General features: G+C 43.7%; 1 protein-coding gene across 1 annotated transcript in view; it reads right to left on the minus strand.

The window, feature by feature from the left end:
- B4GALT5 (beta-1,4-galactosyltransferase 5) overlaps positions 1-27,062 on the minus strand; it is a 60,344-nt gene that overhangs the window by 13,488 nt on the left and 19,794 nt on the right. The window lies entirely within an intron of this gene.

A 27,062-nucleotide genomic window follows, 5' to 3' on the forward strand; every position in this document is an offset into this window, starting at 1 on the left:
CATCTGTTTTCAAGAAACCGTAAGGTTTAAAAAGAGCTTCTTTGTCAATGTAATTTACTCACTTTCCCCTTAGCACTGTGAAAGGGGGTGGGGGGGCAGGTCTTACAGGGTGGCACAGTTGCAAATCCAAACTCTGGTGTGTTAGGGATCCTCTGAACACCTGGCAAACTCCAGCCAGGCCCCAGGCAGGTGCAGGCAGGTGCTCCTGGAGAGCTGGGGCCACTCCTCCAGCCTCAACCTGCATGGCCGCTGGCTGTCCTGGCTCCTCAACTGGACACACCTTATTAACAAAGTTTCATCATGATTATCACAGTGTTCTGTACATAATGAGCAGTAAAGAACTAAATGGATGAAGTTTAAAAGTCAGTTGACTTCATTTCAAGCTCTTGTGTTTTGGTGCTTGTGCTGGTGATGGGGGTGGAGATGGGGACCTGCCAACTGGTGGAACTCTCAATGTCGAAAACCCCGGGTGACCCACATTAAACAGGGACATGAAGTCTTTCAAAAGATTTCAAATACTCTCTAAGGTATATCCTGGACCATAAGGTAATAAACCAAAGAAGCCAATGTTCAGGATGCTCTCAGAAATGAGGCAGCACTTTCAAATCAAGCCTCGTGTTGGCTGCAAGGCGGCCGCACGCCTAACTCCTGGCATTAGCAGCAACAGCCTGGACAGTGTTTCTTCTCTAGCTGGAAAAAGCGATGGGAAAAGATAGCTTCAAATCCCTTAATAAGTGTAATTCTCTGAAGTCTCTGAAAATAAAGAGTTATGTCTCCTTTTCTATTTATAGCAGTCAGCACAGTGCCTGATCACAGTTGGTAGATAGTCCATAAATATCTGCCAAACATAAGATTTAAACTTCATCCAATATCAAGTTTCTAAAGTGGTTCTGTAGTATTTTTTTTAATCATCTGGGCTACACAATATACATATTCTATATAACTGCCCTGAAATCCTCCTTCCATTTCCAACATGCTACAAAACCAGTTGTCCTCAATAACACGAAAACAAGTTATTTGCTGAGCACTGTGTGTAAACACTATTAGGTATGTTCTTCCGAAACTGTAGAGGACACTGTAATTAAGACCCTCCTTCAGTCCTCTTTCTTAGTCCGAGAATCCCAACTGCAGGATCAGTCTAAGGCGGTTCTCAAACTCTGCCCTGCCTCTCCTGCAGCGCTTTATAAAGCGGGCTCCCAAGGCCCCGCCCCCAGAGGCGGAGCCAGTGTCACAGACGGGGGCGAAGAAGACCTGCCCCCGTTACAAGCTTGCAGGTGATACAATGTGGCGGGTCTTGCCACCACACATCCAGAACCACCTTTCAGCTACATAATAACTAAGAGTAAGTAACATTTACTGAGCACTTAATTACACAATTCTTTATCTCACTGACTCCTCATAATTACCTTGAGGCAAGTAAACAATCCAATTTACAGGTCAACTTCTAGGCCTCAGTTTCTCCACTTAGGTCAACAGCAAAATGGACCTGAATCAGGTGTACCTACCGATGGATTATCCAGGTTCTAGTCACAATCTCCCCAAAGTTACAAGCACCCCGATGGTTTCAATGATTACTCTTAAGGACATGGCTCTCAAATCTGTCTCTTACACAAAGCTGCCGGATGGATCATTCTTAATCACAGACTTGGCCACACTGCTCCTGTGTCTGCTGACCTGCAGTGCCTCTGTTCTTTCCGCCATGCAAACCTTATTAATCCTTCCAACCCCAGTATACATGCTTCTCCATTCTCCCCCTTCTCGAATATCTGTGGTACTGTTACAGATGATCAAAAGTGAGCCTTTTGTTTATTATTTTGTCTTAGCTTGCTAACAGCTGTCTCATGTGTCAGTCTTGTCATTCAACTAATAATAATAAGTTACACAAACCACATCTTATTAATGCTTTTTCTAATTATCCACAGGAATGAGCACAATACTGGGGTGGGGGGGAGACTGAGGAAATAAAACTTACAAAACAGAAATCACAAATTTATAGACTTGGGATTGGATGGGATTTTAAAGAATACTTTTCAGAAACATCTAACGCTTTCACACAACCCAAAAACGATGCCTTTTAAGAGCAAGAGTCCACATGTAAAATACAGCCATCTTCAAAGAAAATTTTACTTTGGGTTGGGTCCAAAATGGTTCCCAGTCACTTTCACCCACTGGCTCTCATTCTGCCCCTTGGCAGAACAGCCAAAACCTTTTCCCCCACTTCAGATATTTTGCCTCCCCCACACCCACCCATCACCCATCACCCTCACCTCTACTCCACCTGCCTGTCCCCCACAGCCCAGGTTGCACAGTCCTCCCTCCTTTGTGCACCCCCTCCCATGGAATCACTACACTTGCCCCCATCCTGGCTGCTCTCCTCTGGATACCAACCCTGTAGTCCACACCTGGGCAAAGGGCAGTGCCCATGCCGGCCAAGTGGCCCAGGTGCAGTCTGATGGGTCCAGAAACGAGCAGAGCTACCTGCCTATCTGCTACCAAAGCACCGTCAACCTGAGCCCCCTCTTGGGAGATGCACAATTCACAGTAACTCAAGACCAAAGAAATTCTCCAACACAGGTGTTCAATGATCTAACCCGACATCCCGCTCCCCCCCCCCCCCCCCCGCCCAAGAACTAGTAACATGAAGTGATTCTCTGCAGAACTCACTTTGGGAAATTGTTTTAGCTATCCCTGTTGATAGAATGTAAAACTTCCATCATATGGTAGGTAATCAATCAGTCGATAATGAATGAATGTTGTTGGAAAATAGTCACACCATATTATTGATTCAGGGTCTGCTGCATGGGCAACAGCAGACCCTCCATATCACCCTGCCCAGGCTCTGTAGCTTCAGCTTCACTGGAGAGGACACTCCAGCGTCATCGCAAGATGTCGATTCAACATGGGAGGAGACAGATACCGTGTCACTCCCGAGTCGGACTGCACAACCATTTTCGGCGGTGCAGATAGACTCTTAAGAAGCTACACCATCGTCTCTCGAGACGGACGGCTGCCGACGATTATTGATTCATACGAAGCTTACTGGAGGCAAATGGTCAATCTTTTTGGTTATGTTGCTGCTAAGCTGCCCTTTCCTGTTCTGTGCTCACACAGTTAGTCACATAGACCCAACTGTAGGACCTTACGAGTGTCCCCATTAACAGTCTTGTTGCTAAATCATGGCTCCAGCCCACACTAGCGAGTGTATACGCACACACACTGCTTTTAATCTAAATTATCTCATTGAAAATCCACATCTTTGTGAAGTATCATCTTAATTTTTTGTTTTAGATAAGGAAGTCAAGGCCTCTGGAAGTCACTGACCCAAGGTCATACGGTTAATGAAGCCAAAAGCAGAAAGAAGATTCCACAACATTTCGATGAGCTTTTCTTTGAAAAAACTGCCCCTTTTCGGTAATATGGTCCTAGTCAACAGTGGCTAAACACAGCTTTAAGTTTTTCCTGGAACTGACACACAGCTATCAAACCCTCCACCGTTCCAGTGTCTACTGAGCACTCACTTCCCTGAGCGCTTCTTACACACTGCACTAGACCATGGGCGGGCGGGGCGGGGGTGGGGGACAAGGACGAGTAAGACCACACAGGATAAGGTACAGAAACAATTCAATAAGAAATTAAAATGCAGCCCTGGCTGGTGTGGCTCAGTGGATTGAGCGCCTGCCTGCAAACCAAAGGATCGCCGGTTCGATTCCCAGTCAGGGCACACGCCTGCATTGCAGGACGGTCCCCAGCTGGGGGCACACGAAAGGCAACCACACATGGATGTTTCTCTCCTTCTTTCTCCCTCCCTTTCCCTCTCTCAGACAATGAATAAGTAAAATCTAAAAAATAAAATAATAATAATACTTTTAAAAAGAAGAAATTAAAATGCAGTGTGATAAATGCTAAAATAAAATTTACTGCAAATTCAGGCTTACTAATAACTTTTTTACACTTTCATGAGAAATCATAATAATTGCCCCACCCCAGCATCTAAATGGAGGGATCTCTTATGACCACAATCCGGGTGAGAAAAATAAGTCCCGTTCAGGTTTACGTAATTGGAAATTTCCAGCCAGAAGCCAACGGAAGCAGCCTTGGGCCATGGCTTTACCTGGAGTTTCCGGGAGCAAAGCATTAGGTTTCCCAACAGGAAGACATGCTCTTCCCCTCTCCATTAGAATTCCAGTCAGCCCCGTGTCCTTAGGAATCAGGTAACAACTGTCACTTGAACACACACATTAATAAATGCCTCTGACTCATAAAAATTCCTCACAAAATAAATAAAATCTGACATTCCAGATTAGGAGCAAAATGAACCCAAGAGGAAAAGACAGAATGACAAGACTCTATATACTTAAGAGTTCATTTGTTTACCCTAAACATGTGTGCCTTTAATGTTTGTTACATCTGGCTTAGTAAGCTGTAAGGAGATAAAAGCCAAGCTTTCAAATCTGTCTTAGCCCCAATGGCCAAACACCCCAACACACAAACACACACACACTGTGCCTTCCCTGCTCTCTTCCTAGTTAACCACACTACATACACATTTTCTTATTTGTCTTGCCTGTTGTGATGCCCCTCACTAGACTGTGAGCCCCATGAGGCCGGGAGCAATGCCCCTCCCCAGCTGATACTCCCAGAATGCAGAAGACGCATAATAAATATCTAAATACATGAGTATCTAAGTTGGGACAATTCTGGACTCAGCTGTGCTTAAGGAGACACGGCTGATGGGATTTCAAGCTTTTCTCTTGTATTAGCTCCTTTATGAGAGGAATTCAAATGCTGTAAGTTAACCAGCTTCACTATTAGTAACCTGTTCCAAAGTTCAGCAATTTCTTTTTTACCCATTTAGCAGAGCTGCCAGCTAGATCCACTCCCCCCGCCCCCCACCCCAGAAAAGTTTCCTGGTGCTCTCACTCCTCACAAAAGTTGTTACGCAACATCATTTGTAATGTGAGGAACCATTCGAAATGGCCCCAAACTGAAAAGAGCCCAGAAGTCTATCTATAGGAGGACAGATTAAAAATGTGTAGCCTCGTCTAAAGAACTGGCCACCAAGCTGGGCTAAGTGTACACTTGAATTTTCTGTACATGAAAGTAATAAAAGTTCCCCTTAAAAACACTGTAGCCTATTTGAATTTCGGCATACAGTGACCAGAATAAACTACAGCTATACACGACCATGTGGATGAACGCCTCATACACCATGTGAAACGACACCGAAGAGCTAATATGGCATAACTCCACGCACACCGAGTCCAAGCACAAACACAACTAACCTGCAGTGACAGGAGCCAGGAGAATAGGTACGGGGTGGGGTTCAAAGGGGTTCTGGTCATCTTTCACTTCTTGACCTGGGCACTGGCTATATAGGTATGCTGCTCATTTTGTAAAACTTCAGCAAGGTGTTCAGTTACTTGCGCACATTTAATGCACACGCTGTACGTCAATAAGGGGGCACAGGAGAGCGGCTGTAAATCACAGTGTGAGGGCGCGGCCAAACAATACTCCGGAAGGGGAGGCTCAGGATAAGGTCTTGCCAGGAGCTCTCAAGTGGGAACGGGAAGAGCACAAAGGAAGACGAAGGGGCGTAAGGGGGGTGGACATACATCTGAGGAACCAAAAGCAGTTCGGTATGGCTGGAATGAAGGGCATGTACGGCAAAAACAGACGGGAGCAGGACCACAAAGGGTTTTATGTGCTATACTTAGGGACCTGACATTGAAGAAATGGGCCAGGGTCAGGGTTCAGGTGTGCCAGCTAGGAGGCAGCCATCAAAACAAGAAAATTCGCTCCTATTCAAATTCATGTCTCCAGAGAAAGGACTGAGCTTCTCAGTATCCAGACAAATTCCCTAAAGGGAGGAGCATCTTCTGATGAACTAAGTTCTCTATGTAGGATCCCATTTGGTTATTGAAAGCTGGGCGTCCAATTCTTATCAAAGGCTATATTTCTGTTTTCTACATGAGTCAGCAGGAGGAATAACGCTGTCTGCCAAATCCTGGCGCAAGCAGATGGAGTGAAGATGTCAAGATATAAAGCCAGGTACGACTAACCACATCCAGGGACAGCTGGGGCAGGGGCAGACATCTGACAGCCGGCAAAGGTGCTGGGTGGTGTTTGGGCACACCTGTCACACTCGGTGTCTCTCCCTGGATTTACACCCTTCGTGTCTCTTTGTTCTGAAAACCCCTTACAGACCCCGCAATGTGCGATTTGTAACAGAGTCAAGTACATTCAATGAAAACACTAGAACAAATCTATGGACCAAGGGTCATACCCTAATTAATAGGTCCATGCTTTCAAAATAAAATAAAGGATGGGGGAAGGGAGAGAAGGAAACAGAAGCGGAAAAGAAATAACTAGAAGAAAACAGGAAGTCTCCCTCCTCCCACATATAAGGTGTAAGACAAAATAAAAATTAAGGGGAAACAAAGAACAGAGCTGTGCCCCAGGAACGCTGACATTTGGTTTTGCCATGCTAGAAAACCTACGAAACCTGCGCTACCTTTTCTGACCAGTATTTTCTGAGAAACACCAGAACCTGAAAAATACTTGATCTCTACCCCCAAAATCAGAGATTATCAGTGTTCATTGCTCTGCACAACAGATGTTGCATAAAGGATAGATCTACTTATTCTACTTATAAAGAGCTGGGTTCCTGTAAAAAGTATACATTTATTGAGTCCCTATGTACCTGAGCCTTTTAAAAACCTATATGCATTATCTCATTTCATCCTCACAAGAAACCGAGATTATTACCCTCATTTTGTAAATGAGAGGACTGAGGTTTAAATAAGTAACGTCTATGTGGGGCCAAGATTTCACATGTCTTTGTCTCCAGAGTCCAAGTTTTTAACAAATACGTCCTAGCACCTCTCAGGTTCCCAATGCCTAGAAACCCCTTGAGCCCACAGCTCTCATTCCCACAGTTTGCTTACTGGTTCCTTTAATCTGGAACGTTACCGCTGAGGTCTTATACACGACTGGCCTAATATTTCACTTCAGTAGTCGGTTCCAATGCTCTGAATAGAGGATGATATATCCTTCAATTTTATTAAGTTTTATAAAATTTTTATAAGTTTGAAGCACTAATATGAATCCTGGAATTTTTACTTTTCAGATCTACTTAGAATAATATCAAACGATACTCATACTATACGCTGAGAGATATTAAGATCCAAGGTTGTGGGTGACACATTTAAGAAAGAAAAGAAAGCGAGCTTTTCTTTCTTTCTTTCTTTTTTTTGGATGCAAGAAAATTTTTTGACAACAAATTTACACCCTTTGTCACATCTATTTTAATGTTCTGGAGCAACTGTGTGACAATTTTCACACAAAAAGTATTTAAAGAAAACTGTGTGTTGGGGTTGAAGGGAGGAGAGACATTCAGATAAGGAATCCCAACAATTACTTTTTGGGGAAAAAATTTCATTTGATGAATCTTTTGCTTTCCTTGTCCTTCCCATCCGAGGCACGGGTCATGTTTCCCCCTAAATGCTGAACAGTGTGATCAGTTACCACCATCCAGAAACGCACACTCACGAGAGGGCCCAGCAGGCAAGGATGCCCACATCTCGGCCTGTGTAACCTGAACGTAACCCTGGGTCAGAGAGAACCAGACATCACCTTTCTGGTGCCGTCTGCATGGAACACCTGCATCTACGCTGGCCTGCCCTGGAGGTCGAGTCTCAGAGTGAGGACACGTCCCTGCTGCGAACGTGCTAGAGACGCAGGCCCGCAGAGCAGCGCGGTTCTCCGGAGCTGACCAGGACAAAGGCCCTGCCCACTCTGGGGCCTCACCTCTTCCCCTTTCTGGCCACAGGCACAACCCCAGCCCCCGCTGACACCTCTCCTCCGCATACAGCGCTTTCCTGGCTCTCCTCCTAACTCCTCCTGACAGCATTCCACCTCCACGATCACAACTGTCTCGGCTCCTTCCCGACTGACACGTCAGCTTCTGTCCATGGCCACTAGAAATGTGAGCGTGTCTCTTCCAGCAGGCTGCGACTCCTGCAGAGTACAGACTGTCTTACCCTCTTCTTCATCTACAATGTCTGACAAACAGTAGGCCCTCGGCTACTGATGAACAAATTACAGCTTAGCATGAAGCATGCTGGGGCCACTTGGTTAGGTGCCTCGTTTTCTCAAGTTAGCAGTATACTGATTTTTCTGCAACCGCGGAAGAAAGATTCTACGAGCCAGAAAAGGGCAGAGGGAAACTGATACGCGACCCACGCTGCTGGTGTGTAAGGGTTAGCTGGCATGACCCTTCGGGAAAACTATTTGCAAATTCAACAAAGAGTCATACCCTCTGATCGAACAATTTCACATAAATTACTGCAAATATGAGGGACCTTCTGTGCACCATTTTTTATTAAATTATTTCTAAAAGCAAAAACGTGGAAAACAACTCAACAAAATAACAGCCAAGTTAACTGATACCTACACCTGATAGCATCTTACATAGCTTTAAAGGAAAAAAGCTATAAAACCTTATGAACAGAACAAATGTAGAACACCTAGCACAGACTGGCACACTCTTACCCCCTCATAAAAATCTTCCTTCTGAGGAAGAAAGGCGGAGGGGAAATTCCTGGGCTGAGGAGGCCAATAACATTGGTTTGAGTCCTGTCCCTGGCTGGCTTAGAGGTCCCTTCAGGGCCTCGGTCACCCCATCTATAGGATGGTGTTACTGAACTGGATATGGTTTTCTCCGTCTTTTCAGCCAGGCCCTGACCCCATCACGGGTACGTTGAAAAGACAAGAGCCATTAAAGTTTTGGATGAGCAGGGGTCACCAGACAGAAGCCTGCAAATAAAAACCTTAGTTTGTGTTTACACTGTATTTTCAAAATGTAAATTATATAATATTGACTATGCTTTTATAACTTACACAAATCCCTGTCCATTCTGATTCTTCTCCTTTCCCTTTGGACCTTGAGGATCACTAGACTGCAAAGTCTCTCTCAACTTAAAATCCCACAATAAGAGGTGAAGTACAGGGCAGGGAACAGAGTCAGTAATATCGTGTAACTGTACAGTGACAGGTGGTTACTTGTAAGGTACAGAAATGCGGAATCACTATGTTGTACACCTGCGACTAATATCATATCGTATGTCAAGTGTAATTCGAAACGAATTTAAAAATTAAAATAATAAAATAAAACCCCACAATGATAACGTCATTGTTTTCTCCTCTCGATTTCGGAAAGTTTGGCTTACATATATGTCAGGTTTACATCTGCCTGTCTTCTCTCCCATCCCCTTCCAGAGAGGATTAGAGGGTGACTGTCCTTCCTTTCCAGACCAATGGCACCCTAGCCCTCTCGGTGATAAGGCTGGGGAGTGGTTGGTGCCTGAATGAGATGGAAAGGCGGGTTCCCACAGCCACCTCCTCCTCCACACACACAGGTCAGGAGACTGAACTGGAGCCGCCTGGAGTGGACATGGGTCACAGAAGGGCGTCTAGTTCTCTACGTTTCCCTGCTTCCTCCCTTACCGCGCTGAAAACTGCGTTTCAGTGCCGACTGAAAAGAATGCAATTCTATAGCAGAGTGTTGAATTTTTTCGACTCCGATATGCTCTCCACCTACAACTAAGTTTCTTCTTTTTGTAAGTATGTAACAAAATTTTAGGAAAAAGCTAGAGGTTCTCGTCTAAATGATTCAAAATAACAGTCACAATGAATGTTGGTGAGGACTGGGGGACAGGTGCCTCGTGCATTGTTGAAAGGAACCTAAATTGGTACAACCCATGGAGGGGACCTGGCAGCAGAGACCCCAGTGAAATGCTCATATCCTTTAACCCTACAGCTCTGACTTTCAGGTACTCGTCCTAAAGGAATAACTGAACAAATAAAAACCATGTCCAAGGATGTCTGTCTCAGTATTGCTACCCGGATGCAGGGGTTCAGAATGAGCCACTCCAAGGTGTGCCTCAGTGGTGTGCAGATCACTTTGAGCTAAAGGCAATTTCAGCTTCAGGTTCAAAAGAAACTTCCTCTGAACTTGAATTAGGGGCATTGCCCATTCAGAGATAACTTCTTTTGACTTATCTACAGGGCAGGGCAAACTTCTATCTACAAAATGTCTGTTCTTTGTCATCCCTAGCTCAGGATGTCATGTACCTCAGTCCCCCTTTCTATCTTTGAACCTCTCCTGCATGCAGGGTCTCTGTCTCTCCCCCAAATGCGGGTTTCCCATACATATGTATGTCTTAAATTTGGTTATTTTCTCTTGCTAATCTGCCTCATGTCTATTTCATTATTAGACCAACCAGAAGAACCTTGAAGGCAGAGGAAAGTTTGTTCCTCCCCAACAAAGCAAAACCCTAAACCTACCTAAATATGCAACAAGAGGGCACAGGGAAGCCCTGGCCAGATACCTCAGTTGGTTGGGGCTTTGTCCCATACACCAAAAGGTTGCAGGTTCGATTCCCGTGCAGAGCATATACCTGGGTTGTGGGTTCCATCTCCGGTCAGGGTGCGTACCGGACATATCTGACCAATGTCTCTCTCCTTTCCTCTCTCTCAAAAATCAATAGACATATCCTTGGTTGAGAATTAAATTTGTTTAAAAAGGGGGGAGGGCCTAAGAGAAAAAATTATTAATATCATACCATGGAAAACTAAGCAATCATTACTTCATTTAAAAAAAGTCATATTGTCTAACAATGTATGTAGTATATCATATTTGTGATAAAGACCAAAAAATATATGCATAAAACAATTTTAGACATTATACATCTAGATGGTCAGTGTCACCTCTGCTTAGAACTATGGGTCATCGGCACTTTTATTCTTTGTTACCATGTAGCATTTCCATGACTGTCAGAAAACTCTTGTAAAATAAAGAGATCATCTGTTCCAACAGTGAAAATTCTTGCAGTAACCAAATCTGTGTGAATGTACCCCAGATTTCAAAGCTTCCAGAGTTGCCGAGAATGCCTTTTTTACACAGTACCTATTTGATACCTGCAAACACACTTCAGGAATGCTGCCTTAGGACATGCTGTTTCCTTTCTTTTCATTTTAAAAAACAATCATCACATATTTTTAAATTAGCGGACGGAAAGAACTGCAACCCAATTTCTGCCTTATGAGGATTCCCCCTTTTACTGCTCCGGAGGGTTAAAACCACAGGGGTCATTCACGCTAAAAAAAAAAGCCCATGACACCAAACCTAGACTTAATACTTGATCTAACTGCGGTTTCAAACTCTCCCAGAAACATAAATCTTAATCAACCGGTCTGGAATTTTCTGATCAACACCGATGAGGTAATCTGTCACTTGGGACCTCTCCATCCCCATAGAAAGAAGAGGCAATCTGCATGATAAAACCCTTCCACAGGCCCCTCAAAGGTGCTTTTTACTTTCTTCCGATAATAGCTCCCTTGCCCCGTCCTTCTTCCTATGAAAACCTTCCATTTTGTACCAGCCTTTGCAGCAACCTTTTAGTTGCAAGATGAAATGCTGCCTGATTCTGACTCATTAATTGCTTAATAAAGCCAATTAGATCTTCAAATTTATGCCGTTGAGTCTGTTTTATAACAACGCACAAATAATTTCCCCAATCTCAAAGCATTATTCCACCTTTGCCTACCCCTGAAAGATCCATAATTATCCTAAAACCTCTGGTGCTTTTCATTATAACTTCACCAAGGAAGTTTCCTCTACCCAGCTGACAATCCCAAAGTACGTATTCCCTCCCTTATCGCGGGTATCACGTTCTAGACCACCCCCACCCCATAGGTGAAAATCCGAGACGTAAGGACCTTACATTTATTTTAGTATTTATATATATTTTAAGGCTTCATAAACCCTTCCCACACACTTATAAACCGTTCCCAGTCCCTCATTAACCTTTCCCACTCCCTTAACCTTTTCCACTTATAAACACTGCTTATGTTCTTAAACATATTCTACACTCTTAAACCTATGTAACTTTAACAACATACATATACAGCACCACAAAATCCCACGATATAGCGAAAAATCTGCGATTAATAATTAAATATAATATTTTTAAAAATCCCGCGCGATACAGTGAGGCCGCGATGAGTGAACCGCAATATAGAGAGGGACTACTGTATTCTTCATGGACAGTTCTCTGGTCTCCTTCTTGATCCTCTTTTGGAAAGGAGATTATTCTCCATGTCGTGAGGATAATAGGTTATAATCATATTACCATTAGCCTGAAAGATTATAACAGACTAACAGGGTTGCTACTCTTTGGGAATTTAAGCGTTTGCAGAAGGCATCTTTCTAGCCAATATTAAATACCCAAATTGTCAAAACACAGGAAATCAGAGCCATGATTGCCATAGAAAGACAAAAATTACCAGGAAAAGCAAGTGAAAATGTCTAACTCCAAGGCAGCGATTTTCAACCTTTTTCATTTCACGGCTCACAATAAACTAATTACTAAAATTCTGCGGCATACCAAGAAACATATTTTTTGCCAATCTGACAAAAATAAAATAGGTATAATTTTGATTCATTCACAGCAGATGGCTATTGTTGTGTTGGCTGGTGTCACTTTTTTAGTTGACAATCTAAGGGCAAAAAGGTCAATGCTCCTGACTAAAGGATCAGGTATTGCATGTCTTAAAATTTATTGTGGCATACTGTTGAAAATCACTGCTCTAAGGCATAAGCACTCAGCAAAACAAGGCCTGCCCTGTGGCTATGAAATCCTTCCTCCAGTTCAGATGGCTGGTCTTTTGTAAACATCAAATGATAATCCTAGAACGGAATCCTCCGAGCCATGAAGAACTGCCGGGCTCATTTTCTGTCCTCTGTTACACTGCTTTGTCATTTCACTGGATCGGAAATGACCAAGATCTTAACCTTTTTTCTTTAGCTAAGTGATGTTCACCTGATAAAACAATGTGAGACCCACCAAGTCCACAGAAGCAGAAGATCCAACCTAATCCACAAGGTAATGTTGAAAAGCACAATGCACGGTCAGGACTTTTAAGACTATTCTTGAATGTGAAAAACAAATTCTTCCAGGTGATGCTTGATTGCAAAGGGGAAAATGCGCATTTACAATGGAGACATCAGATATGCGAGAGACGCTCACAATAAAACACTGGCACACAGGACCTGGGCAGCAAAGCGAGGCGTTTATTCACGAGTCTGCAGAGTCGGGAGCACTGCCAGCCAGGGGCACGCACGTGTGACGTAGACAAAGAAAACTGGTTTTATACTAACGGGAATAGTTCCCCCTCCCTAACGCGATTAGCTCCCCCTCCTCTCTCCTTATCCCCTGTTTCTCCATTACTGGTTAATCCAGGTTCACAATCTAATGGGATTAACTACTTAACTCAGGGTGTGATTAACTAGGGGTAATCTAGTTACAGGTCTATCTCCAACTTATTTGCAAAGTTATCTAGCTACAGCTTCCCATGTCTCTGTGTTTGGTGATGACAATCTTCCTTCTTTTGATCCCAGAGATATGTGTGAGGAGCTGCGGAATGTCATTTCCTGGCCTCTTTTCCATGATTCATCTGTTAATTATCTCCCACCAGTGTTGAGAGTCACTGGCTTCTTTATTCCTGCAGACAGGCACCCCGTGATGGAGGGATCAAACTGGGCATCACTACATTGGAACAAGCCAACATGACCTTCAAAGTATTCTCGCCAAAAACTTTGAACTTAGATCTAATCCAGCTTTTAAACCATCTTTCTGTTCACAAAAATACAGGAGATTAAGGAACACATCAAATGGACACCTGGCAATTCCAGAATGTAGACAGTCTATAAAGCAACTGGCCTGGGCTCTTAAAAAAGTTACTACATATTGTATAATGGGGGAATGGAGGGGGGAAGGTAGCTCCAGACTTGAGACCAAAGAGACATAATCAAATATAACGTAACTTGGGGGAAAGCAGCTATAAATAACATTTGAGCGCCACTGAGGAAATTTGGATATGGACTGCATATTAGAAAATATGAGGAAAGTACTATTAATTTTCTCAGTGGTTATAATAGTATTGTAGTTACATAGGAGAATATCCTCATGTAAAAAATAAAGATGCATGCTGATGTATTTAGAAGTTATCACTCTACAATTTTATTTCACATGGTTAAGTAGGGAGGGGGAGCCAGAGTTAAAGTAAATAAAGCCAAATGGTAATAATTGTTGACTCTAGATGGTGGATAAGTACTGTGTTCTTCCTTCAGCTAGTCTGTATGTTTAAATTCTTCTCATAATAAAAAGGTGGAGAAGCAGTTTGATTTTTTATGTATCTAAACTGCCAACTAAAATAAATTAAAGCATACTAATGCCATTCTAATATGAAGAATCCTGTAAATGTTGTCCAAAATTATATCATACAGGGAGTAAATACCATAGAAATGTTCACATCAGAGGTTAAAGCATTTGGTAATTATTCTATGCATTCCCACTTCCAATTCTTTATTTTGTTTCTGGACAAGAACTGCATTTACTCTTTAGCTATAATTTCACAGAAGAGCTGAAGAGAAATTATAAATAAATCTTCCTGTTAGTTCCTCTCTGAATCTTTGGCTTTCCACTGCCTTCAAGGTCAAACTCAAATTCCTCATGGTTAACATAACTTAGAAGATTCCATAAAACTTGATCTTGCCACTCCCCAGTTCCAGTCACAATGGACATCAGCAATTCTCTGAAACCAGCCAAGATCTCAAACAATGTGCTCCTATTATCCAAAAATTAAAGACACAAAACTCAAGACGAAGAAAAGGAAAGAAATCCCCAGGAAAATCGACTATCATAACAAAAGCCTGAGCTCAGGATGGAAAGGGAGTGAAGACCAAGCCCAGCTGGGCCCCCTTCCCCTTTTCCATGTAGCACTCCTGAGGTTGGCTTGTTTGTGGACCTCGTCAATTACACCTGTAATGTGGACGAAAAAGGGGCCACATCCTAAACCCTACGGACTCAGGGGACATCTGCAGGGCAGGCCTTACACATCAAGACCTAAAGTTACCACACAGGATGTCTGAAATTAAAACTTCTTAAGAGTGAGTCAGAGCAAGTAGTCATGTCCTAGGCCTGTAGCTTCCTCGACAAAGGTTGGTGTTTACCTTAACCGAGTCTGTCTATTGCATCTACGATAACATGCCTTTGGAATGTCCCAATAATCCCCTTTTTTCCAGACCCCCCAGGACACAATGTCCCCTCACATTATCTTGTTCCCTGCGTGCCATCTCTATGTGCTGTCAATGTTCACTGTTAACTATCCTACACCCACCAATGTAAAAAATGTGTCTGTTCCTTTTACTTTCTATGCAATCTCAGAGAATGTCCCGCTTTGCTTTCTCCCGCCTCCCTGATCTATCACCAGTGAATTTCATGGGACCCCCTTTTGGTTCTGATGTGTAAGACAAGTGGTAAAACAGCCACCTTCTGGAACATTTTCTCATTTGGTTGAGATTTTGCTTCCCGGCGATTATCATCAGTTTGGCTCAAATAAACTCATAAAAATTCTCTACAGGTTCGGATGTTTCTTACATTAATTAGGGTCACCAAAAGAAAAATGACTAATTCCTGAGACTGGCCTTACCCTAAGACTAAAATCAACTCCTAGGCTTGTACACCCCCCAATCAAAACAAACTGCAGAGGTTAAGAGTTAAAACTCGGCGCTGATATTGTCCCTCTGCCGGCAACCGTGTGGCACTGAAATGCCACCAAAATTAAATTACAGTGCTTTGTAATAGATTTGGCACTTTGTTTTTAAATATTAACAAGACTGCCAGAGGGAGTAAGTTTACTAAGGGATAAGAATCCTAGCAGTACTCGCTCAGAGGCCAATTAACATTTCCCACCACGCCCAACAACTAGAGCCTCTAGGGTTCAAGGTTGCTTAAGACCCAGTGGGTTTGTCAACAGAGGCCTCTACCCAATAACCTATTACAACCAGTGCATTAGAGGCTCAGTGTGCAGCGAGGCAAAGCCTGCACTATTATCAGCACCTGCTGTATTTTGTTTTGCTCCTTCTGCTGTCTGAAGATCCCAAAGCTCACGTGGCTATTGGGTTTTTTGTCTCTCTTCTCACCTTGGTTTTCCCTTCACACGGTTATTTTTAAAATCAGCAAATGTCTACCATCCGTAAATCATCGGCGGCCACTTGTGCTTTTCCCAAGTAGATCACTGTTAAAAAGGAGCACAATTTTCAGCTCTAGACTCTACTTCAGCAATCTGGCAAATCATTAAAGGCATGAGAGGATGACTTCATCTGTCGGGCAGGGTCGCTGTACTATGAGGCCACCCTACATCAAACCGAATCCTGAAGCTCCCACACCACAGGCCCTGAGTCTTCATGTTAGAGTTCTATGACTGCCTCTCCCCCCAACTCAACCCTACTCCCCAAAAACAAAGCTTAGCACTTTGTGGGTCTCTGCTCATAAGATGACTCAGCTCGCTAATGGGGTAACTGTCACATTTTTAAGGAATTAAAATATCATCAGGTAAAAAGTGAATTAAAAAAAATATTGTTCTAGAAAAGCTGTGAACTCTGTAAGAATAAAATGAAAACTCGCCTAGTGAAAAAAAAAAAGATCAGGGAGCACCAATTATAAATCTTCCACCTCAACGACCCCTCTAAATGGAGCCACAGAAAGATTTTTCTTGAAGTGTCTTTTGCTAATTTGTGGTTGGAGCACAGCAAACTTAAGAAAATGATGCTCACAGCAGGACAATAATATTAAGTAATTTTATGAGATTATGTCTGCATTTGTGCTAAATAATTTATGCTGGGTGTGGTAATAAAAGCAGAAATGAAGTTAAGCTATTGACTGAAGGCTGGACTAACCCTGTCCCCCCAAAAAGGGAGGATGAATGAGTAAGTATCTTCAAGACAGTGCAAAAGAATCTGCCGATTGATCTCTTTTAAAGAAAAGTCTACTGCTCCTATGGGCAGCACTTTTTGCGCTCGGGCAATTGTGTGGTGTGTATAAAATCTGTGAAGGACTCCTGGTCCTAGGGCTAGGGCAGGTACATACAACAGTACTAAGAAGCCTGCTGAAGGGCGGAGAGGCACAACCCGCTAGAGGACAGTGATCCGCCTGTCCTGGCCCATGGGGAGGGGCGGGATCTAGACAGCCATAGTTTTCACTCTTTAAAAGAACAGATCATAAACAGCATTCATACTCTGTGTTTAAGATGACTCATAACTGCTGCTTTCTCATGAGTAATGAAGGGGAGTCAACCTGAGAAGTAGAGAATTATTTCTACCTACCCAAAAACATAATCATTCTAAAATCCTGGGATTCGGGCTTTCCAATACCACCCTATGAGGTATGTGTGCCTATCTTTTAAAAGGGGCTATAGTTTTGCTGACTTCTTGGTTCTGGGAAGCATGGACTAGAAAAAGAACCAACCACAAGGCTTCAAAGATAGGTTAGTCACAACTATACTACCTATCGTGCAAAGCTGAGCCACACACAACTGTCCAAGTTCATCTTGAGTATGAGGTGTCTTCAAGTGACATCCCTCCAAAAAGTCTGGCCCTAAGAAAACACTACAGGAATAAACTTAACCAAGGAGGTAAAAGATCTGTACTCGGAAAACTACGTAACGCTGAAGAAAGAAATTAAGGAAGATACAAATAAAGGGAAGCATATACCATGTTCATGGATGGGAAGAACCACCATCACTAAAATGCCCATACTCGTCGTCGGCAGCCGTCCGTCTCGAGAGACGATGGTGTAGCTTCTTAAGAGTCTATCTGCACCGCCAAAAATGGCTGTGCAGTCCGACTCGGGAGTGACACGGTATCTGTCTCCTCCCGTGTTGAATCGACATCTTGCGATGACGCTGGAGTGTCCTCTCCAGTGAAGCTGAAGCTACAGAGCCTGGGCAGGGTGATATGGAGGGTCTGCTGTTGCCCATGCAGCAGACTCCCCCTCTCTTCGCAGCTGAAGGGTCCAAGGGAAAGACGGAGTCAATACAGCTTGGCTTCAGGTGCGCCGCAGGAGTTGCCGGTGTTGACTACAACGTCAAACCGCCTTAGGGACTCCGGCTCCGGATTTTCTGTCGGGGTTTACTCCCTTAGCCTTTCCCCTGAAGAGGTATGCCGCAAGGCAGCGGAGGTTTTTTGGAGTCAGAGTTTTCCTTCTCTGATGTGCCCTGACTGGAAGATCGAACCAGCGACACTTAGCTCGCAGGCCGACGCTCAATCCACTGAGCCAAACCAGCCAGGGGTAATGCCCATACTACCCAAAGCAATTTATAGAATCAATGCAATCCCTATTAAAATACCAATGACATATTTCACAGACCTAGAACAAAAAAGAAATAAAAGAAAACACTACAGATACTAAGGCTGGTAAAATGCTCCTAATCCCCTTCCACCCCACGAACCCTGCCTCGGCACCACACCCTACTCTCCAGAGCAAAACTGTTCTTTAATCCACTGACAACTTCAACCCCGACTAAAGTGCACTATGACAGTGGTACCCCAGCATCGTCACCAATGCGTTCCAGAACTCGTGGTCAGTACCAAGCAAGTGACAAGCGATGAAGCACTTTCCCTTGAGGGGTAGCGCCACAACTCCTACAAGTTCTGGCAAGTACGACGAGTCCCTGAGCAGGCGCTGAGCACTGAAACACTTTCTCCTCATCAAAATGCGACGAGTCCAGGGTTTGACAAGTTCTGAAGCCGAGGAGAACCGAGGCAGGACTGTATTTACATTCTTTAATCTCCTTTCACACCATTTAGTCTGCACACAACAATCTCTTATCTCAAAAGCTGAGTGCAAACACTTGATCATGTTAAAGTAAGGAAGGCTTCTTTGCCCAGATGGGTGTGGCTCAGTTGGTTGGAGCACCGTCCAGGAACCAAAAGGTTGCAGGTTTGATTCCCAGTCAGGGTACCTGCCTATGTTATAGGTTTGGTTCCCAGTCTGGGCATGTATGGGAGGCAATCAATCGATGCATTGCTCTTGCATCAATGTTTCTCTCTCCCTTCCTCTCTCTCTGAAAGTAATAAAAAAAAATGTCCTCAGTTGAGAATTACAAAAAAAGTAAGAATTCTTTGATTCTATTCGATCTATTTCTGATTTCTGAAGTGGAACTGTCTGCATAGAGAAAGAGTGTAGGCTGCATTTTTATTATGCAGCTGAATGGATGAAACAAAAATATAACCAGAATGCAATGCAAAGTCACACCCTCCAAAATGACATCCGAATTTGGCTAATATGACAGGTGAAATACCTTTTCAGTTTTATGTCAGCCTGTGCTCTAAGAGACATTCTCCACCTGAGGACACAGAGTAAACAAATTTTACTTCTTCACAGCACATAAGAATGGCAGGGCAGAGAGTCAGGTGATGCTGGAAGGGAGCCTATATCTCACGTCCCCTGATATGTCAGTCCGCCAGATACAGCCTAGGACTCCTGGGTTAAATTAAAAGTTGAAAGTCAAACTTGGTTATTGATTTCCCAGAGACAGCACAACGGAATCAAGATGGAAAAGCAGACCCAATCCTGTAACTCAAATAGGACTAAATGCATGTCATAGCATTATTCATAGTCCAGGACAGGTGGACGATAATTTGGCAAGACAAGAGTTTAGGTGCCTTCTGGAGTTTACTCACCTACTGTTCAAAGAATGCAACCTACTGTAGCCACAAGGGAGGCACCAGCCATGGGTCCTTAGGTGGGCACATCACTGGTGTGGGCGCTACCTCTGAAGGGCAAGACTTAAAATTGGCTGGCCCTGACTGAGGTCTTGAAAAAAGCCTACCGATGCATGCTTGATAAGATACACAATCACTGAGCCCTGGAAGCCACCCAGGGGTTCAGACTTGGTGAGGACAAGGTAAGACAGGACACGTAACACGGGCACCCTCTTCTCAAACTTTCTCCTTGCTCAAGCCTTATTCGAGAAAAAAAAATTAAAGAGTAAGGGGTTTCAGTTAATTTAGATGAACTAAGTATTATTTCAACTTTACAGGAAAAAAAAAGCCAAGAGACAATCACTGCCTTGATCTGGCTTAAAGGCTCCCACTAAGTTTGCTACCATGACCTTGGAGATCCTTGGCCTCCACATGCACTTCAATACACCGTTGTCGCCGTTACTGCCAACAAGCAAAGTAAAAAGTTCTCAGAGTTCCTAGAGCCCCGAAAAGTCCCCTCCAACCTCCCTGATAGAATTTAATCCTTTGCCCACTAATTACATTAAAAAAGAAAAATTTAAAAACCCAGGGCCAAGACCCAGAGCTAACCACAGCTCAGAAGGAGAGAACAATGGATACTTTGATTTTCCTTTTCAACTTCCATTCCGGCTGATGGTGTTCAGTGCTGCTTGGATGGGGATTATGGGAAACGACCTGAAAGGTCTACTGGAAAGGACTCACCCTGGGCTGTGTCTTGGAAATAACCTCTTGCCTCTCAAATAAATTTTTAACAAAGGGTTTTTTTTGTTTTTTGTTTTTGTTTCTTTTTTGCAATCGCCAGTCCCGAAGTTAGGCTAAAAATTAATTTCCATTCTATCCTCCGTCATTCTCCGCCACCACAGTCAAGAACACCGCTGAGACTTGCCTGTAACACTGAAAGCTGGTTAAACAAACAGCACCCTGTTCACCCGTCAACTGAGTTTTCGGTGGACTTAACTCCGGAACCCACAGTGAGCCCGATTTCCTCTCAACGCACTCACGGCGTACGTGCTGGAAACAGACAGCGGGGATCGCTGCACAATATTGTGAATGTGCTTAATGTTACCAGAGCGTACATTTAAAATGGGCACCATGGTAAACCCTGGCTGCTGTGGCTCGGTGGATTGAGCGTTGGCCTGCGAACCAAGCGTTGCTGGTTCGATTCCCAGTCAGGGCACATGCCTAGGTTGCAGGTCAGGTCCCCAGTTGGGGGCCCGAGTGAGAGGCAGCCACACAGTAATGTTTCCCTCCCTCTCTTTCTCCTTTCCCCTCTCTCTTAAAATAAATAAACTAATTAATTAATTTAAATAAATAAATGGTCACCATGGTAAATTTCATGGCATGTGTATTTTACTAAAATAAAAAAGCTGATATAAAAATCAGAATTATAACTTAATAAGATTAAAGGTGGTGAGTAATAAACCTAACCCAAAGGGCATGAAGGTTCTGAACTTGAAAAACATTTAAGAGTCAAAAGACTCAACACTCCCAAGATATAAAGACAGCCCAGACAAAGCCACAGTCGCTTTGCTTCTCTCCTTCAGTCTCACAGCCTTAAACATCACACGGATGCTGCAGATTTATCCGCCCAGCCTTGACTTTCACCCTGAACACCAGCTCTGTATACCAACTGCATCCCCAACATCTACCAGTCCTCCCTAACTTAGCCTGTCCAAACACTGTCCTTCCGGCCCACAAACCTGCTCCACCCGCAGTCTCCCTGTCCTGGTTAATGGTAACTCTAGCCTTTCACCCTCAGCCCTTGACGGTCTTCTAACCAGGCAGCCAGCGGCATCCTTTTAAAATAGAAGTCAAGCGATCTCACTCCTCTCTGTTCAAAAACCTCATCTCACTCAGAGTGAAAGTCAAACTCTGGACAATGGCCTCCAAGGCTCTAACCTAGCAGTCGGGAAACGTTGGGGGCCAAACCCTGCCCACTGCCTGTTTTTGTAAACACAGTGTTTACAAAACCTACTGTTTCCGCCCAGCCCTGTCTCCGACTGCTTCAGCACTCCAAGCTACAAAGCAGAGCTGAGTGCTTGCTACAGACTGCATGTGGCCATTGAAGTCTGCCTGTCCCTGCTCTGAAGGTGCCTCTTCCTCACCTCCCTGTTTTCTGGGCAGTGGGAGGGTCTGTCAAATGATCTTTAATGGGAGTATTTTCATTTGTGGTTCTTAACTAGCTGGGCATTCCACTGCTGATGTCACCTATGACATCATGAGGGCGGCAGCCGGCAATGTTGCAGCCCACAGGCTGGGCCGTCCGTCCCCAGGATCTCTTTAATGGTTCCAGAGAGTTCTCCAGCTAAAGATTGGAGTCGCATCTGTCTGGCAATGCTGTCATTTCTGCTTCTTTCTGTCTTGGGGCGGTTCTTCCAGGGCTCTGACGATCAGGGCAGTCTGGGCCCGTGCATTCTGAGTGGTCCGCTTCACTGAAATCCTCGCTCCTGTTTTTACTCTCCGCCTCGCTGGCTCTGCTCCAGCCACAGGAGCCTCCTGGCAGCTCCAAGATCAGCCAGGCAGGCTCCCACCTCAAGGTCACTGCCCCATGCTGCTCTCCCCGCCCGGGGCTGCAACCTCCCCCCACCGTCCCCCCCTCCGACTGCAAGGCTTGCTTGTGCAACTCCTGGGAAGTCTTCACTGAGCTGTCCCTTCAGCCAGACCTTCCCTAACCACACTCTAGTTCAGACTGCAACCCTGCTCACCAGAAAGCCACTTACCCACACTTTTCCCCTTCTCTGCTTACCTTTCTCCACAGCGCTAATTGCCAAATATGACCCCTAATTTTCTTTTTGTCTGACTTGACCTCCACACATTAGAATATTATCAGTCCCACGAGGGCAGAGATCTTTGTATGTTTTAGCTGTGTACCCAGCACCCAGAACGGTGCCTAGAATACAGTGGCGACCCGATAAATACTTGTTAAAGATCAGTTTCTCAATTAAAAAATCCAACCCCCGTCTAGAGCATGAACATGGCAGAGGGATCTCTCCTCTTCACTGGTGCTGAGTTGCTGCTATAACAATCTTCTCTGACTCAGCACCTAAAAGGCAGGATGGGAAGGGAGCACCATCAACAGGCCGTGCATTATTAATAAGAGCCTTGGCACCAGAGCAGGATGATTCGGAAAACAGGAGAATGTCCACAGAGTGAGAGAAAGAGCAGCCAACAGCTGAAATAATTTTTGGCAGTGTCACACCGTTCAGAAATGTCCCTCTGAGCCACTGTTCCTCTAAGTGGTCTTTCTCTTTTCTAATCCTTAGTTGGAGCCCTAATTCCGATCTCTTTATGTCCTTCCTACCTTCAAATTCAGAGTGGCTTTCTCTGCGTTAATCTGCTCCTGGGAGCCTGAAGCCCGTACATCCGTTAGAGCCCAGGGAACGCAGACTGCAACAGTGCTGCTCCGCAGAAGCCCAAGGAGGTACGTTCATGGGCTGGAACAGTCTGTATCGCCCAGAATCAAGGTCTGTCTCTAGGCCTGACCGGGGTGGGGGTGGGGGGTGCTCAGTGAGTTGGGTTTTGTCCCGAAAACCAAAAGGTTGCCAGTTCGATTCCTGGTCAGGGCACATGCCTGGGTTTCTCTCACACATTGATGTTTCTCTCTTTCTCCCTCCTTTTCCACTCTCCCTAAATATAAAAAATAATAAAAATGCCTGTCTTCTCAACCCTAGAACAACTGAGCATTTGGCCTAAGCTCCCACATCACATTAGGCAAGCTAATGGTGAAAAGCTTAGAACCATTCTGGGGCCCCTGAATCTGCCGCCTAGCAGTCAGGACAGAATGAAAGGCAATGACTTGAGTAACTCGGAAGTTAACACTACATCTCTGGCAATATATATCAAATTAGGAAAACTAATCCATCCTCTTAAACCAGTGATTCTCAACCAGGCGTCGTTTTGCCCCCCAGGGGACATCTGGAAATATTTGGAGACATTTTTGGTTGTCACAAACTGGAGGAGAGGAGTGATATTGGATCTAGTGAGTAAGAGGCCAGGGGGGCTGCTAAACAGTCTACAATGCCCAGGGCAGCCCCCCAACAACAAAGCATTATCCAGCCCAAAATGTCACTAGTGCTGGGACTGAGAAACTCTGCCTTAGACACCCCATTTAACTTCTTTATGCTAATACTTACTTTCCAATTAACCACTGATATTGATAACAAAAAGCATAGTAGTGATGTATAAATAAGTAAGTCTGTACTGGCTGGTTCCCCTTTAGATTCATAAACACATATGTGTTTTCAATTCCCTTTAAAATGGACACGTCTTCCAACATAAGGAATAAAACAAATGAGCAAGATTTATAGAAAGCAGCTTCTGCTTCTGACTATGACTGAATACCTTGCTGTAGACAAGGGATCCCTCAGAGAATAACCAGAAAGGCCAGGTAGAATTAAAATAAAAATAAAAAAGAGTCTGAAGACGCTGGAGAGCTGCCAAGGCCACCGGGACCTGAGGGGACAAAATCCTGCAGAAGGATGAACCCCTTCAGAGTGAGCCAACACACTGCAGTTGGTCTGTCCCTCAAGGCACCTGCCAATTCTGGGTACCAAAAACAAGGCTGAGGAAGCAGGCAAACACTCTGGGCACAGGACTAGAGCCATTACTAAGCAGCAGAGAAACCAGCAGAACTTTAGTCAGTATCTCAGGTCTGAAGAAACAAAAATAGAAACTTAGGGGGCCAGAATCCTGGTGAAAAGATTTGAGCGAGTTTTCCCCTTAATAGGCCATGAGGCTAAGAGACCAAACAGAAAGCCTCTGAAGAGCACAGAAGAGCTTTCAGCTATCCCAAGTGCTGAGGGGACAAAGGTTCAAGTTCAGGACACACTGTGGGAGAAGGGTCTTGATGAACACCACAAGTTCTCAGCTGGAACTCCTGCAAGGCTACCCCCTAAGACTACAGGCAAACCAGATCCTTACCAAAACCACCCCCATCCTGGCTTTGGTCATCTCAATCCCTAACAGGCTAAATGGGGTCAGTCCCCATCCTGTGTCTAGCTAATGGAGTGAGCCTTCTCTAGAGGAGGATAAAATAATCTAGGGCCACTACAATTTTTTATGCACATTGTCCAGTTTTCAATCAATACTGCCAGGCATGCTGAGAGACAGAACCAAATGACCGAACATCAAAAGAAGAACCAGACCATAGAAGATCAATAGGATATAACAGACATTGGTGTTATCACTCATGAGATTTAAAATAACCACATTCAAGAAAATGAAAGGATATATAAAGAAAAAAAGATGGGGAGAAAACAGAAACCTTCACCAAAAAAGTGAAATCTATTTTAAAAAGTATCAAATAAAAATTCTAGAACTGAGAAGTCCAGGAATCAAAATGAATGAACAGATGGATTCAATATTGGATGAGGCGCAGCAGGAAAGGAGAATTAAGGACCTAGAAGACGGGACAATAGAAAGTATCCAGGTTGACATGGAAAACAGGGAAGTGAACAGACAGTACAGATTGGTACTGAGCGCTCATCTTAGAAAGTGCCTTGGGAAAACGGTGTTTATGTATCCATGGTCCTTCTATGTAGAAATGGACTTGGGCGCTACCTCTCTGACAATGATACAAGGTCTATGCCACTTGGTCATTTCCAGGACAGTACGATAATCAGAAAAATAATCTTTTGACTCAGTGAGAAAGGCCCCGAGAGATCCTTAACATAGTAAAGATGAAGAATCCAAGAACTCTTAGCTCTCTCTCTCTCTCAAGCAATCTCCAAGTTAAAATGATCAAGGCAGTGTCAGATTAAAATGGCTCCATTTCTGCCTGATAATTGTAAGTAGAATCTTAGTGGTACTAATTTATAACATTTTTTAAGCCAACATTTTATTATAAAAAATTTCAAACATACAACAGAGTTGAAAGAATTTTAGTAAACACCCATATATATTTCACCATCTTAATTCTCCCTTGTTTCTTATCACAAATATATCCATTTATACATTCATCAATTCATTTTTTTTTTTCATGCATTTCCAAGTACATTGCAGAGATCAGTATACTGCCCTCTGAATACTTCGGCATACATATTAATAAGAGATCAATATTTGCATATTTTTCACTTTTTGGTATTAAAATTCATAAAATAAGTGTACATTTGCTGAGTTTTGACGAATGCACAACACACCTGTATAACCCAAATCCCTTTCAAGACAGGAAACATTCCCATCACCCCTGAAAGTTTCCTCCAGCCCCTTCCCAGCCCCCAGAACAAGTGTTATGTTTAACTTACTATTTTTTACAACTGCATTTTGAACAACCTTTAAGTTTCTGGTGTAAAGAGTCAATCTAGTCCTCAATGGGTGGCTCAATTGGTTGGAGTATTGTTCCATGCACCAAAAGGTTGCACGTTCGATTCCCAGACAGGGCCCATACCTAGGTTGCGGGTTCAATCCCCGGTAAGGGCACATATGAAAGGCAAGGGATCGATCATTCTCTCGCACATCTAAGTCTCTCAGTCTCTCTCTCTCTCTTCCCTTCCTCTCTAAAATCAATAAACAAATCCTCAGGTACAAAAAAAAAAAGTCAACCTTAGAAAAATAATGGAGAATCCTTACCCTTGAATTTCAGTTTTATCTATAATCTGTATTCCTTGAATATTTGGCTTTCCTTTCTACATGTGACCAAACCAAACCTTTCTCTTCTTGGCAAGAATGAACCGCGCTCTCTGCCTGAACTAGTTACCTGACTTTATCTGGTAACCGGCTGATGTAACATAAATTAGCAGATTATGCCTGTACACTGATCCTAGAATATTACTTGGCAGATAAGTGATCAAAACAGTGCTTGTTGAACCAGGCAAAACTTCCTTGAGGATCAAGTAATTTATTATTTTTATTTCTGAGACTACCTACTGATGGGAGAATATGAGTCATTCGGATAAAAATGAAGGTGCAGCATGATCAGCCACACAAAGGAATGCCCTTCTGCCCTGGCTGGTGTGGCTCAGTTGCTTGGGCACCGTCCCGCGGGCAGAAGGGTCACGGGTTCTCTTCAGGTCAGGGCACGTGCCTGGGCTGCAGCGACACATGTGAGGGGCGGCCCATCGGGGCTTCTCTCCCTCTCTTTCTCCCTCCCTTCCCTTCTCTCTAAAAATAAATTTGAAAAAAAAAAAAAACTCTTCTATGACATATGGTAAAGTCCACATTTTCTTATAAGACTGAAAACTTGACAGTCATTTTGCCTTTAGAATATACTTTTAACATTTTAATTTTGTATATAAAACTATATATATAATGTGAGCTCAATTATGTTTAGGAAGAACACAAAAATGTTAACAGCGAATTAACTGTTTGGGAGTTACGAGATTTTCGGCTGTCTTTCTCTGTGCTTTGCTGTATTTTCCAAATTTCATACATTTAATATATTATTTAATTATAATCCAAAATAAATAAAAACTAGTGTAGA

This window comes from Furipterus horrens, unplaced genomic scaffold (assembly GCF_987537825.1).
Source record: "Furipterus horrens unplaced genomic scaffold, mFurHor1.1.pri manual_scaffold_8, whole genome shotgun sequence".
In the NCBI taxonomy this organism is placed as follows: Eukaryota; Metazoa; Chordata; class Mammalia; order Chiroptera; family Furipteridae; genus Furipterus; species Furipterus horrens.